Genomic DNA, 16401 nt, shown 5'->3' on the forward strand with positions numbered 1-16401 from the left:
GCAGCACCAACTCATGGTAAAGAGGGGATGAACACGTGGAGATCTGGAGGTGAAGAGATCTCCAAGTGGTGGTGAAGGTTAATTAGACATACATTTCAGATTTACTTAATAACACACCTCGTAATCCCTCACTTTAAATCCATGATTCCCCCTCATTGAGATCTTGTTTAAGAAGGTCAAGCCACCGGTTCTGTGAGTTTTATTCAGCAACGACAGAATCAATAATCTGCTCCTGCCGCTACTTTAGGGTACCGTAGATTGACATTAATAAAAAGTAAAGAAATGCTGATGTAAAGCTAAGCTCTATCTTTGTATCTTTAGCATTAGGTCTGTGAATAGATACAAATAGGCACATTGCGGAACCTGCAAAAACACACACACACACTAGTGCTCAAAAAATAATTGTTTGAATAATCGTGATTTCAATATTGACCAAAATAATCGTGATTATGATTTTTTCCATAATCAAGCAGCCCACACACACACACACACACACACACACACACACACACACACACACACACACACACACACACACACACACACACACACACACACACACACACACACACACACACACACACACACACACGTCTATTAAAACCACAGTTAGAACATCTGACACGATAGGCCGGGTGGGTCCGTGGGGTCATTTCACTTTAAGTTCCAAAAATTGTCAATGTTGTTTAAGCCATACCTGACCTAGCAGTAACGAATATTGTGCCATATTGCTATGGCACAATAACAGCATGACACATAAATCATGCAGTGAGCGGTGCTTCCATTGACCACACAGCCACCTCTGTTTGGATTAAATGAACCAGACAGCTGTCTGCTGAGGAGGCAGAAATGCTAATTACGTTTGGAGAAACCCACCACAGTCAAGGCCAAAGCTGCCCTTTACTGCATTTGAGGGTCAGGCACACGTGCAATTTAAATATGGATAGAATGTGATATTTACAGCAGATACAAGGACAAGGGAAATGGTTTTCATTCACCAAAAATATTTTCAATTCCTAAATTAGTTTCCATTTTAGGAGAATTCAGGGGAATGTCTCCTCTAGTTTTCCCTATCTCAGGCAGCCAAAATGCAGCCCCAAGGGATGTACTTCAGGTTCAAAGCCACTGCCAGTGCCTTAGGGAACTGCCTTATGATGTGGGATGAAAACATAACCCCGGGAAGACCCACATGAACCCAGATATCATACATACGCTATCATTGACACCAAGTCCCTACCTTTAATATTCTGTTGTTTTTCTATGTTGGCTTTGGTTTGTGCGGGCAATGCGTAATTGCGGTATACAATGAACAATATTCTGAGGAGCTTTGATGATGAAATACGAAAATGCGAAACTACTATGACATAATGACTACAAGACTCTTCGCACTCTACAAAACCAAAATATAGCACCAATGCTTCACAACATCTACCCGAAAATCTTACATTTTTAATGCCAAATTTCTTATTTTTATTTTTACACGTTAAACGGGGAAGGGGCTCGTCAACGAATCTGGAATCTGTGGCAGGCCAATGAGTGTGAGATGGATAGGGAATGGCCACTGTTCGGGGCTAATGTGTTGAGGGGGAGGGTCCTAGAGATTAAATGTGTGCGATATACGATATTAAATATCGTCTCTGTGACCAAACTATTGACTCGTTCTTCGGATCTGCGGCTAGTGTGCCAGTGCCAGAGTCCTGCACGGGTCTTATATTGCAAACTCGCACCCACAATACTTAAAACCGCATCCGACCCGTGTTCCGAGTCTCCGACAGTAGTGCGAATTACATTCCGCACCAAACTCGACCCGCTATAAATTGATATCGACGCCAGACCCGCACCCGAAGGAAAATTAGACACATTATATGGAACGCCAGGTTCGGGTACCCACGGGTACCCGAACCCGGTCAGGACATATGTGCCATAAAGGGCTTTTCACACAGGAGGCGTTTGTCGCGCCTGCTGCATTCTCAATGGAGAGGCTAGCGGGCAGAGAGGCGAAGCGTCCTGTCAAGCGGGCGCACTCCCGTGATACTGTCGCTTCCATGCTCGTTGAACGCATGCGCGCACACTTGGAAACAGTTGGTATAGATGAGAATCAAAAAAAAATGCAACAGAATTGGAAACCGCACCTAAAATATGTATTAGTAATACAGTGAGAAAAGGAGAAAATCCCATTGGCATGTTGATTTACGGTGTGCCCCTAAAATTGTTGGCCCTAAAATGTTCAGTTAGGGGCCAAAGTGCTCCTATAGTGAAAAAAGTTACCTAGTCTGGATCCCTGAGGTGTTGCAGAATGTTTAAAGAAAATGGGAGGGAAAAGCACACATTCAGATGCTATATGTGCCGTTTCAATCCGAACTTCTAGCTCTTGTTCAATTTGTTACACATAATAATTGCTTCTCATCATTAGTATTTCACAAAGGTCTGTGTTTGTGCTCGAGAATGCTGGACCAAGACACCAACTTGTCAGTGACACAAAATGTTCTGCAAGGATTTACAAACAATGGGCTCAATCTATCACAGAGTAACGCATGTATAATCTGTGAGCATCTGAATACTGGGGTTTGTTCGAGGTTTGAAGGGTAGCAGCAGTCCAACATTTCAATTATAAAGCAGGCGCTGCAGAAGTGACGCATTTCACAAAAAAAAATGACATTTGGTTCAACGCGCCTATGTTCTGTGCATGGCCAGAACCAAGTGGGCCATTTAAAAATATAGTCCTCGACTAGCAGATTTCAGCCTAGAAAGCGGTGCATTTCTCAAAAATGAATAGCCTAGCTCGTACAAACTCACTCAACGAGCTGGGACAGCTGAGGCGGTGCTTACTGGTTGTGTGTCAGATCAGGCGCATGGTGCTGTAGCGTTTGGCTGGCCTCCCCACCTCTGTGCGGCCTCTTTAATCCTGGCCTCCTCTTCCGCTTCAGTCTTGCTGTCTGTTTGAGAGATAGAGGGAGGGGAAAAAAGAGGAAGAGAGACAGGAAGAGGATTCATGATGATTCATCTGAGCACAAGGAAAGCACACACACACACACACACACACACACACACACACACACACACACACACACACACACACACACACACACACACACACACACACACACACACACACACACACACACACACACACACACACACACACACACACACACACACATTTCTCAAGATCACCGTACGATCTGGACCAAAACGAAAAAAATTGCAGAAAAGGAATGGCGGTTGCTAGAGAGAATAAAGCATGTGACCATGGCCTCGGCAGCAGCTTCAGATCCTAGCTGTGCCGTATGGTGCCCATGCAGGCCTATTGTCACTCCTGATGAGAGGTGCCTCCTAGATCATGTTTGGGTGAGCCTGGTCGGCGATGAGCTCAGTGGAATAAAAAACGCGACAAGTTTAATTGGCCACTTAAACTGAAATAAAAAAACGGTGGAGGATTCACATTCACGTGTTGAGCTATTCTTAAACCCATAGCTTGGGTATGCAGTTGACCATGTGGTAGTTAGCCTACATACATAGTTGCTCACCCAATCCAAAAACTAGACGTTTATGTAAACCAATGATAAAAGATTGGATTACAAGAGTTCCTGAACGATATGGAGAAGTAGTTTGGTATGCTGAACACCCTGTAAAGAAGTTCACCCAAAATAATTGATTCAAGGGGAACTACAACTCAAAACAAACGTATGCAAGAACGAGAAGGTATGTTGGATAATCGAAATAAACAGCATGCCCTACAAAACAGAGAAAGTGGATATGGAAAGGGTGAAAGTTGCTACTTTATTTCCCCAGCACTCATTAGATGCATATTAGACCTTGACCACTAGGTGTCTCACTTGGTTTGGGAATAAAAGTGAGCGCCAGGACCTAGGGTAGAGCGGACTGCCAGAAGATGAAAAATATGTAGAAAGAAAATAAAATCCCAGTGAACATCAAAAAGAAATTCATGTTAAAATGTCCTCTCTAAAACACATATACACAACCTAAACCACAACAATCGACTGCAAAGGACATGATTCGAAAAGCTTAAATGTGGCTACAGCTGACTGCAAATGACAGGGCCGGACCGTCCGGGGAGAAGGCTAAGTTTATCATTTGGAGTTTTCATGTCTGGTGTGTCCTGCAGCAAGCAGCTTTGAGCTGCTTACCTGCACGAAAAAGGTAAGCACCTTTATATTTTTTTGCCCGTCTGCTGGCCGTCTGAGTGGCTAATCCTGGCTGGCATCAGCATTCGTCTCTGTGCTTTGACTTCTTTGACTGGACCTTTAACAAGCTCTCGCTAGAGCAAACTAAAACCAACATTGCCTAAAGCTTAAGAGAGAGCCGATCTGTAGCTACCACTTAATGTGCTATTCCTGATCACAGAATTACGTTCAGCATGTCAGCCATTTCTGGAGGGGTTTCCGGGTTAAAAGGGCTATGTTAGGTGACATAATCGCACATGCTTGCTCACCACACGCACAAACACGCAAACTTTTCAAATGTTTCGACACACACACTTTTTAGCAGACCCTGTTCACAAGAGGGGCTGCACGAAATCCCGAGAGCACTTGCAGGGTGATGTTGGGTGTTGGGGCCTGCCTGGGAACACCAGGAATGCTGAAACGGGCTATGGCCTCTAAGACCCGACCTTGCTGCTTGATAAAACAAAAGAACCAACGGTTGAATGGATGAATAGATGAATGGTGGGAGACTGGGAGACCACTCACAGGTGAGACCTTCATGCCGGGGCTTGTCGCTGGTGGAAGTGCCTTCAGGCTGCATATGACTCAGTCATTATATGGCTCAGTTCTGTCAAATTATCCCCCTGCGAAGCCAGTTCCACACATCAGCCCGACTCCCTCCCTCCCTCCCTGAGCCTCCCTTTGACATTGACATGCTGCAGCTGAAAGACAAAAGAGAGCGACTGCAGAACCAGCCTCGGCCGCTAGTGCTGAGCCTACTGCTGGGGCCCTCGCCCTGCAAGCTCGTCATTGTTGTTGAGCACACACTAGGATTTAGATCATAGGGTTGGCTGGTCTACAAAGAGTGCATGACAAGTCTGATGCTCCTGCTTTAAATAGAGTAGGAATACAGCATCAGCGGCAGCCATACTCAAACAATCCTCCCCACCCCGCCACTCTCTCTCCCAACAGCCGTTCTAATTGGACCTGGTCCAAGCGGGAGGTCTAACGGCTCCATGTGGAAGAGGTGAACCTGTTTGGGCGAGGTGCTCTGTGAGAACCAGGCCCGTGGGGTTGAAAAAATTAAATAAAAAAAACACACAAGCACTCATACCCTCGGCCAAAACAGACCTTAAACCCGTTTGCTTTTCATGTGTACAGATCATTATCCAGACGTTCGTGCTCAAGTCCCAGCGAGAGGCCGAAAAAGCATCATGTGAGCGAACATAAACAGAACGAGGGTTTTATGTCTGTTTAGCTTGGCAGGTGTGTCCTGGGTCTCCTTTTGCTACGCTGAACAGAGTTTCCAAGTACTTCCATCTCTGTGATAGACGTCTGCGCAGGGAAAGGTCAACACACTGCGACTGTGTGCTTAGGGGTGGAGGGTTCAGTGTTCTACTGGCATCGCGGGCCTGTCTTGGACGCTTTTACTGGATAGAAAACGCTCACAGTACACCCCACTTCTCTCCCTCTTCTCCCACCACACGACTCCTTCCCCTCCCACTCCAGGCAAGACCAGCCACCACTAGACATGGTGGTCATCATGTCCCATGATGCATTCTGTCTAAAACGGTTTCAGAGTAAAGCCAGAGATAGGCTTTAGGGAGTCGTTGTCCCCAGCCACTAAGCGAGCACTGCCGTGTAATCTGTTCTTGTATTTTCCTTAAACAGGGGAGGAATGACCGAGACCAGTGGTTTAGGTATGGCTAATAAGAGACTTCAAGACTTGATGGTTATCCTGTCTCCATCCCCAAAAATAGTGCATGTGCGCGCCGCGCCGCCGCCATGTGCATGGCCCACGCACGCTCATGCATGCAGATCGGCCTGACGGCGGGCCGTAATGCCTCATGCATTTGTAAACTCGTGCCGCAGATGCGCCAGCACCGGGAAGCTAAAGTGGGTCAGTGTGTTGAGCAGAGCAGTGAGGGAAGTGACATTTACAGAGATCAACTAATCTCCCCCCCCCCCAACCCTCAACCCAACCACTTCTGGACACACAAGCGAACCATGCCATGAACACACCAGCATAAAAAGGTTGAAATGAGGCACGCTCGTAGCACCAGGCTGGACCTGGGCCTCACATGTTTCTAAATGGGTATTAGGGACATGACTACATTCAAGAGGTTTCAGTCATGATTGTCCGGGATTTGATTTGTAATAGCAGTATAAATCAACATATTATTTGGTGTTTGTAATGCACAACTACTCACACGCGCAGTGTTGTTTTAAACTGTTTTCCAAAATAAATTAAGAGGAGTCACTGAAGGCTTTTTCCTTTTAACGTGGGGCTAGGCAGGGACAGGTTTAACTTCACGGCCGACCACACAGACATTTAGACGGGCCATGGTGAGGTTTGACAATGGCAAATTCAATAAGACAAATATACTTCTTAGATGCAACCCATTTCGTCTGGCTGAAGATAGATATTCATGCCAAGTAGCGTGGGCTAACTGCGTCCATGATTCAGGCTCTCCTTTGGATCCTTAAGATTCCAGAATAAGCCCACTTCACACATGCAATTGACATCGGTGGATTGTGGAGGCGAGATGGGGGGTTTGGCACCCTAATTAAGTGGTCCAGGACCCTTCCATCTACGGCAGTGTGGTCAACAGCCTGCTGTTGAAACTCGTTATGATTAAAGCACGCTATTGTTAAACATGTTCCACATAATAATGAAAAGGCTATTTATTCACCACACACACACACACACACACACACACACACACACACACACACACACACACACACACACACACACACACACACACACACACACACACACACACACACACACACACACACACACACACACAAACACGGGCTAAATAAAAGGAGCATGGGTATGTGTTCTTCTACAGTACCATTTTAATATGATCAGTGATAGACTTGATTTCTATACGCCCCTGTGTAATCGGGAACATCACCAAAGAGATATCCTCTCTCAATGGGAATATTGTTCTAGATTATGGAAAACATTATGCAACAGTGCTTAAATACCTGGTAGTACAGCCATGGGAAACACCACCAGTTACCAGTGACCGCAGTGTTAAAACACATTTTACAACTGTGGTAAAACACCTAGTACAACAGTGGTTTGGCGGTCATTCAATTTTAAACTGGCAGCTTAAGATGTTAAGCGGGCTTCAACTAAAGAGGGTTTTCAGGATCATTGTTCCCCATCTCTCTTTCTCCCCCCCCCCCCCATACTGGCCTCCAGGGCTACAGCCAGGCCACCAGGGAGAACAGCACATTGAGCTTGATCTTAGGTGGGCCAGGCTAATAACAAACACTCCATGATAGCCTGCACGTACCCACGGTCACACAGCATGTGTCTGCAGGTCTGTCCCCGACAGCAGGCCAATACAAGCTGCTGTCGCTCAGCAGACACACGTACACGTACACGTACACGTACACGTGTGTGTGTGTGTGTGTGTGTGTGTGTGTGTGTGTGTGTGTGTGTGTGTGTGTGTGTGTGTGTGTGTCATAACATGGCTGAGCCAACAGCCTCTTCACAGTTCCCTCGATCACTTAACATGCCGCTGATGTTCCAACTGTCGCAGAAAGGCACAGGGGCCGGAGCAAGCCAGTTCCACACCACCAGTATGCAATTATTAAGACTTGTGACAGGAAGTAGGGGTATAGGAATAGAGGTGGGTATAAATACACACCTGCAACTCGGGGATTACAGCAGCAGCCTAAAATAACTTCTCTAAAGTAAATAAAAAGTAAATACCAAAGATGCCGATACGTCCAATATGACCCCTGCAGCACCCAGAGGTTAGGCCTTTTCGGAATCCAGAGGGCTTCTATGGAAGTCTCAAGCCGCAGGTCTGTGTCTCTGTCATTTAGTGACCAGTCTTTTTATTTAATATAGATAAAAATGAACAGCAGAAGTAGGAGGAATTCCAACCTGAGCTTGCCACTGCGCTTTCCAGTGAGGCAACCAATTCAAATGTGGACCCTGATCAAAACAGAATCATCATTACGGTCATGGCTCTTTGATATTTAATACCTACCCATCATATGGGGCAATGGGACTGGGTCTTTTTAACAGACGACACATGTCTCCCATAAATACCTCCTCTCCAAGGGGAGGATATTCATCGTAATGAAGAACCAATGACAAATAAACTAATAGTTATTCAACCGGCTGTATTCTCCCGCCTGATGCATTGATCCATTGGTTCATTAATATTAACACCCATATGTCAATGTGGTTATGCAGAATGAGCCAAGGGGTGCTTTGAATCTTTGAAAGCATCTGACAGGGCCGGCTCTGTGGATGTTTGACTGTAGAATCATCAGTGAGTGACCAATAATGTATTACTACCGGGCAATCACTTATCAATTTCTGTCTGGGGACTGGATGTAACAAAGATTAATTGCAGCAATTCCTATTCACTGTGAATTACAGTAATTTAACTGTCATTCACACCGTCTGTTTGAACTACTGACCTTATTGTTGCAAACGCCATGCAGATACTTAAACCATATCTGAATGCCATAATCAGAACAGCTAAACCCAGACAGAGGTGCCTTCTGAAACCTCCGCCAAACATGCAAGTACAGAAAACCAATTCTATATACATCCACGTTGACGTTTGCAAAGTTGCAGACAAAGAAGACGACATTAGTTGGCCAAAACAAATTTAGTCTACATAAACACTTTATGCAAATGACCACTGGATCCCACCAAAACATTATTTTGACCTTGATGGCAGTTTATTGTAACACGTGTGCACTTATTCAATCCCTCTCCTTATCTCCCTGTATCCCACACAACTCCCTGGGTGATAATGAGCACTCAGGCCATGCCTTCTGTTTAAGCACACGCTTGCACGTCCTCTCCAGTCCCTCAGTTTCATAACGGACAAAGCCCCACCATCCCTGGAATACCCTGCTGCACATGTTCCCGCAGAATACCACAACACAGTCCAGAACAAGAAACACAGCTTGGAGGGAACGCAGACACACATCTCTTAACAGTCCAACTGTTTTAAAGCAGGCGGTTGGCTCAAAGTCCTCTGTACCAGAAATGAGTCTGCCAAGCTGTTGAGTAGCGGCATGGTTGCAGGGAGGCAGTCTGTCACGTGTAGCAGTCAGTCACGTGTAGCAGTCAGTCAGTCTGTCACGTGTAGCAGTCAGTCAGTCTGTCACGTGTAGCAGTCAGTCAGTCTGTCACGTGTAGCTGTCAGTCAGTCTGTCACGTGTAGCTGTCTGTCAGGTGTAACTGTCTGTCTGTCAGGTGTAGCTGTCTGTCTGTCAGGTGTAGCTGTGTAGCTGTCAGGAGTAGCTGTGTAGCTGTCTGGTGTAGCTGTGTAGCTGTCTGGTGTAGCTGTGTAGCTGTGTAGCTGTCTGGTGTAGCTGTGTAGCTGTGTAGCTGTCTGGTGTAGCCGTCTGGTGTAGCCGTCTGGTGTAGCCGTCTGGTGTAGCCGTCTGGTGTAGCCGTTTGGTGTAGCTGTCTGGTGTAGCTCTCTGTCTGGTGTAGCCGTCTGTCTGGTGTAGCCGTCTGTCTGGTGTAGCCGTCTGTCTGGTGTAGCCGTCTGTCTGGTGTAGCCGTCTGTCTGGTGTAGCCGTCTGTCTGGTGTAGCCGTCTGTCTGGTGTAGCCGTCTGTCTGGTGTAGCTGTCTGTCTGGTGTTGCTGTCTGGTGTAGCCGTCTGTGTCTGGTGTAGCTGTCTGGTGCCGCTGTCTGGTGTAGCTGTCTGTCTGTCTGGTGTAGCTGTCTGGTGTAGTTAGCTGTCTGTCTTTCTGTCGGTCTGTCGTAGGTAGCTATCTGTCTGGTGTAGCTAGCTGTCTGTCTGTCTGTCTGTCTGTGTCTTTCTCTCTCTTGATTTGTGTGGAATAACAAGTGTGGAACTGTTAGCCAGTGACAGAAACTGTCAAGAAGGAAAAAAAAGACAAGGAAGGGAGGGAGTGAGGGAGGGGGAGAGGAGAGGAAGCAGCATGCTAACAGTCAGGGTCATTGCCTCACACATCCGCTTAACAGGAAGGACCGGAAAACAATAGTGGTCAGGAGTGGAGTGGGAGCGATGACGTTAAGAGGAAACCGATAGGATCTCTATCTCTTCCTCTACGAGTCCCTGAGGCTGCTGGGTTGCAGTCAGAACTCAACACTTCAAACTCATATATATAGTCACCATGCGTGACCTGCGAGTGGATGGCGCAGTCCAAAAACAACGCAAACGCAGAGCCAGCTCATACAGAGATTTGTTCCCGTGTCGGGTGACTCTGGAATGTTGACGCTCCACAACGGACCGCGAGTCCAAAGCAGAGATGTGATTGGCGAATTTCAGAGGATGTTATGCTCCTGTTGTTGTTTACTCATAATATAATTTGAGAACAGGTCGTGTGGTTGTCTGCTCGTACAAACACCTTACCGACCCCCTACGCATGGCGGCACAGAAAGTGTAAGGAGGAGCACACTAATTATATTGATTTGAATTAACTACTACAACGACAACAACAACAACAACGACGAGAACCTTTCCTTCCGGAAGTATATAACAACCACCAACTGCAGTCTTTCATGCTTTGAGTTTCACATCCACTAGTGCCCCTCTAGTGCCCCCCCCACCCCCCCCACCCCCACCGTTTGACGATGATCATCAGCGGTTCTAAAATGCCATGGCCGCATGTAGACGGTCTGTGCGCCTCGCACCAGGCGCATCAAGGCCGCTACAAGAGTCTTTGGTGATGAGAGTCAATACCACTCCCTAGAGAAAGAGGGGCCGCCCCTGGTCTGTACCGTGTCAAACGGCCTTCACACATACTCAGAAGGAGGTTTAGTTTGCCTTCATCGATGTGTATTTGCTACACAGATATATTTTAGGTCTTTAATGGTATTGTGTGCCGTGTCGAAAACTATGCAAGGGCGTCATTATTGCTATGCCAGTGAGTGAGCGGTTACAGTGCGTTGCCTTAACGAGACACAAGAAATATGACAACTCATCCAGAAGAGGCATGGTGCCCTGGTACTGGGTTTCCTCCAGAAGGGGTTCGACACAGCCAGAAAAATACAGACGGACACACACACACACTTCCTAAGCCGATGATAATACAAACAATGTTTCTTACCCCGTTCACATGTAATCACTCGGTCACGGTGCCGCATCTGACCAGCAGTAAAACACTTGCGAGTCCCTTTTTACCTTTGCACCATTCTTCCCCTGTACGTTTTATCACATGCCTGGGGTCACTGCAGATTAGTTTCATATTGAACAAAACAAGCTCACCCAACTCCCGTCTCGCACACTCGGGGACAGATATTGGCGAGCACGAGGTCAGGGATCACCAGAGTGATCTCAGTGCTGTGATAAGATTACATTTCTTTGGGAGGCATGACCTGCATGCGCAAATACCCAAACAGGTACGTTTACTGCATATTGTTCACAGAAACAAATGCGTAATGCCTCAAATATGTCTTCAATTCAATGTTAACCCTTCAATGCAATAAATGTTATTTTAGTCCTTATTTACTTTTGCCAAATGACAGCCATTACTTTTTTTTGCAGATTTCCTTCTTAAGCAGTTGATATTGGGTTATCCACTGCTTAGGTTAGTAATCACACTCACACTCAGGATACACCAGTTATTGAGATATCATAGTGGGTATTAAAGCCTGGGGATGACTCCAGAGAGAGCGAGAGTGAGAGAGAGAGTCTGGTAGTTAATGTCTCATTAGAGAGTAGAGTGAACAAAGACGCCAGAGTCCTCGATGCCTAATCAGGGCTTGATCAGATACATGCTTTCTCCAAAAGCTATAGCCAAACAGTTGTCAGGCCTGGCAGGAAAAGCATATCAATAGGTCAAATGTATGGTGCCAAGAGCTAATCAGCCTTATCTTCAGCTCTGTTCCCCCTCCCCTGCTAAAAGCACACAAAGTTTTCCCCCACAATGATGTACGAGAGCACAGACACAGAACGTGCACGCACCCAGACATAGCTTGTTTCCCAGGAGGTGTTGTCAGTTGGGCCCCAGGGCCTTGTCGTGAGACACTGAATCGGGAGGCAGCGCATGCCTCAACCTGACAGAGTAAGACACGCAAGACACCTCACCACCTAATGCAGAACAATGGCTGGTCATTAGATGACCGTGTCAGGCTCTGTCAAGCGTCACAAACACTCAAAATTAAGAGGAAAATCTATACTTTAAAAAAAGAAAATGAGAAAAGGGAGATGGTATGTCTCCACAAAGTATGAGCACATGAATGTCATGAGCTAACCAAACACACACAATAGCCAAAATATCATCATTCCAAAAATATCAAATGTTACGCAAAAAGTGTGTCATCCATTTGACACAAAGAAGCAGTCTCAAAAAATAACAATAGAGTTGCAGGCAATGCCATGTGTGTCTAATATTCCATCAACCAGGGTTGATATTTTGGCCCAATCACCCAGAGCTTGTCCCTAAATGGGAGGCTGGTTAGGGGAGGCTTTCATGGTGCAACGGACCCCAGCCAGTCGTCCTAGACCCGGATGTTTTACGAGGTGAGGCGAGTGATATGAGGCGGTGCAGGAGAAGAGACGCAAGACCAGAGAGGGAGTGTTTCAAACACTGCAGTATCTCACTGCTCATCTTTATGGCTGTATGGGGTGCAATGTTTGAAAAAAAATAAAAGGAAAAAAGTAACTTGCTCAGATGGACTCGTAAAACGTTTCACTCTGTGCTATCGCCGCTCATGAGCTCTTCTCCCGTTCCCTCTCCCACACATTATGTTCTGGGCTTCTTTTCCACAAACGTGAAAAAAAAAAAAATGGCACCACACTAGAATATGGCTCACCACATTTGAAAAAAAGATTGTTCTACTTATGCACTCCAACTGAGATTTTTACCAAAAATACATGGCCTTCTTACCAAAAGAAATCCTCACAAGAGAGGAGGAGATAATGCAAGGCTATGGTGAACATTGAAATAGGGTATAATGTAAACATCCATTGCTGCGGTTTGAACTATTTGAAGAGGTTGATATTTAAACCTCTTCCATTGCATAGCCACCAGCCTAGCCTAATCAAGAGACAACATAGTGATGAAGTTTTGCAACAGGAGGTATTTTTCTCTTCATGAAACGGTGTACTATCATCGACATGCCATAAAAAAATATACATATTCTGCTCTGTTATGAAAGATTATAGCTTCATTTTCCAAAGCAAATATTAAAGATGAAACACTGGTCGTATATCAGCACGATTTCAGTGCAGCAAGTTCAATTCAATTGTATTTGTATATCCCTAAATCACCATTACAGACTCAAAGGGCTTAACAGGCCAAATATTATATCTATCTATCTATATAGCTATCTATCCATCTCTCTCTCAAGTCATTCGACCCAGGCTAGAAAGACCCTGTGCCCGGTCCCCAGGCCATGAAAAAACACACCATTACAGCTTAAAACAGGAGTAGGGGAGTAGTCACACAGATACCGAGAGTCAGAGACAAGGCAGGGAGAGAGAACAGCGGCCCAAAGGAAAGGGTCCCTTAAAAGAAGAATAGTGGACTAATTAAAATCAGGCAGGATTGCGGGAGCGATTCTAAGATTAGCAAGAACAGGCCCCCAGCAAGGAGTCATCTTTACGTTCAAACACGCCGGCATTGAGGAAAACACATACACACTAATGCACAGATGTGCTATGTGAACATGCAAAAACCGACACGTGCACACAAACACAGTCACTTAATTTAGGTCAGGTGAGATGTATAATATATATATATATATATATATATATATATATATATATATATGTGTGCGCCAGGGGAAATATGCCCGTGTGTATATCCCCCAACCAAATTTTACTTGAATGACCTAACAGAAATGTTTAAGGCTCAAAACATGGATAGTCAAACAGAAAGGAGAAACCGACAGACGAGAGGAAAGGAGGACAGTGAAACCAAGGCCCTGTCTGAGCTGGGCCTGGCAGACTGTTAATAACACAGTGGGTAGTTCATCTGCCTGGCTGATAGCAGCCACATGAAAGATTGATTCCTCCATCCGTCTCACACAAGGCCAAACAATGCAGCATTGTTTGTTATATCGGCGGATAAGAGTGTGTGTGTCCCAGCTAGTTTTTGAATGGTAAAGAACAGCTGAGGCTGAACACACAGCTGTATCTCTTCAATCCCACCACACCCCCTTGCTTCTCTGGTTTCTTACCCTCCCTTAATGAGCCCCTCGATTTGCTCTCTGGTCAGCCTCTCCAACAGAGCAACAGCACAGCACAGCACAGCACAGCACAGCACAGACAAGCACGCACACACGTCTGAACAGTACGTTTGTAGCCGAAATGGTGACCCTGCCTTCCTCCTATGTGAATGAAAGATGTTTTTTCAGGGCATCCTGTTTTGGCAATTCCAGGACACCTGCCTGTAAAGCGACATCCATTAATGTGGGATGATCACCCCTATCCAACATTCTCTGTATTGATTGTAGGTTGTGCTGTTGACGGATCAATATGCTGGGCAGATTGCAAAATGCGTTGGTCTCTGGCGACATCCATCTTTGAAAACAGCCAATATCACACACACCCTATGACTGTGTTCTGAGCAGACGAACACAGACCGGATGTACAGTCTCTCCCAAACATTCATCTCTCTTGACTAAAAATAGGCAAGACATTGTTTCCTGCAGCACTTGTCGTCGTGGTCGTTCTCCTCCTCTTCCTCCCCCAACTCATTCACCCCCTCCCAGCTACAAGACCACCGCTGCTGCCTGGGACACACCGCAAAGCACATCTATAATATGGCGGCCCTCTGAAGCACAAGGACTCACATTATCGAATCAAATATGAGACCAAAAATAAATGATTATTAGTGTAAGGAAAAGTTTGACAAAATAGTTCACACCGTGAAGATAAATAATAATAATGATCAACTGACAAACTCCCATCTTGTATCCATCCCTATGATGGCAAACAAACCGCCAAATCGTGATGCTCACACATTATGCTCACAGAAAGCCTGCAACAAGCAGAGAGAGAGAGAGCGAAAGCTATTGTCTCTTGCAGGATTCACCACAGGGTTCACGATTTTCCATGACACAGCCAGGAGCTCAGCACTCAGCTTAGCTGTGGAGCGCCAACACTTAAGGAGGAAGAGGAGCGGTGTGCTGACACACGGTGGGATGAAGGGGCCTATGAGCGTCTCTGTACCAGGAGATATAAAGACCGGCGTGCGTGTTTTTTTTTTACCACACACACACACACACACACACACACACACACACACACACACACACACACACACACACACACACACACACACACACACACACACACACACACACACACACACACACACACACACACACACACACACACACCTTTGTGTGCTTTTAGCAGGGGGGGGGGGGGGGGTACTTGTCCTTTGTTCCCAACGAATATATAAATTTGCCTAAAGCAGCACACCCAATAACTCAACCAACAACTACAACAACTACATCAACACTGCATTAAGTGTGCCAACAAATTAGCAACCACTCACCCGGCCGGCCTTACCTAACCATCCCTGTCCTAAGAGGTTGTTCAAGTCTGGAATGCGTCATTACCAAGAAATCATCAGGAACAGCCTGAATGTATCAGGTGGATGGAGAGACCCTCCTCTGTCATATTCTACATACCTCAGCAGGTCCTTTAGCAAAGACCCTGCAATCACCTTAGACCCTTGGCCCCAGCACTTAAAAAACACTCTGTATTGCATAAGCTTGTCCCACCCACACACAAGGGTAGTGGTGGCAGGGCAGAGAGCTGAGTGCCACGAGTGGTGACAAGGATAGTGGAAGTGGTGCATGAGGAGCACATGCCGAAGGAAAACAGCCATAGATGACTCAGAGTGAGAAAAAGAGAGGGGTCTACAACCAAATGGCTGGTACATCATAACACACACACACACACACACACACACACACACACACACACACACACACACACAGACACAGACACAGACACAGACACAGACACAGACACAGACACAGACAGACAGAAATATGATGTACAGCCTTTTCATTTGTGTACAGCCTTTTCCACCAACTTCCTGTTGGTGGTTTAGTGCAAGCTACAGTGCTTTGAACCCCCTAGGCCAACAGTCGCTGAACACTTGCGTGGCTTGTTTTAGTCTTATCAGTGAGGCTGTGAAGGAGGGCATTGAATGGGGGGGAGGGAGGGTTGATGTTCCATTCTTTTATCATGTGTCACCACTGTCTGTGCGCTTCATGGTACCATGGTACCTTTTCCAACTTGGCCACAT

At 46.1% G+C, this 16401-nt stretch overlaps 1 protein-coding gene across 2 annotated transcripts in view; it reads right to left on the reverse strand.

The window, feature by feature from the left end:
• The window catches only part of ralgps2 (Ral GEF with PH domain and SH3 binding motif 2), a 62836-nt gene that overhangs the window by 42787 nt on the left and 3648 nt on the right, over positions 1-16401 (reverse strand). The window contains exon 2 of one of the 2 annotated variants that reach the window (XM_056604387.1): positions 2797-2936. The gene's annotated coding sequence lies outside the window, so the exon portion shown is untranslated. The remainder of the gene's footprint in view (positions 1-2796; positions 2937-16401) is intronic. The other variant, XM_056604386.1, reaches the window with a different exon arrangement.

This window comes from Gadus chalcogrammus, chromosome 12, assembly GCF_026213295.1.
Source record: "Gadus chalcogrammus isolate NIFS_2021 chromosome 12, NIFS_Gcha_1.0, whole genome shotgun sequence".
Lineage (NCBI taxonomy): Eukaryota > Metazoa > Chordata > Actinopteri > Gadiformes > Gadidae > Gadus > Gadus chalcogrammus.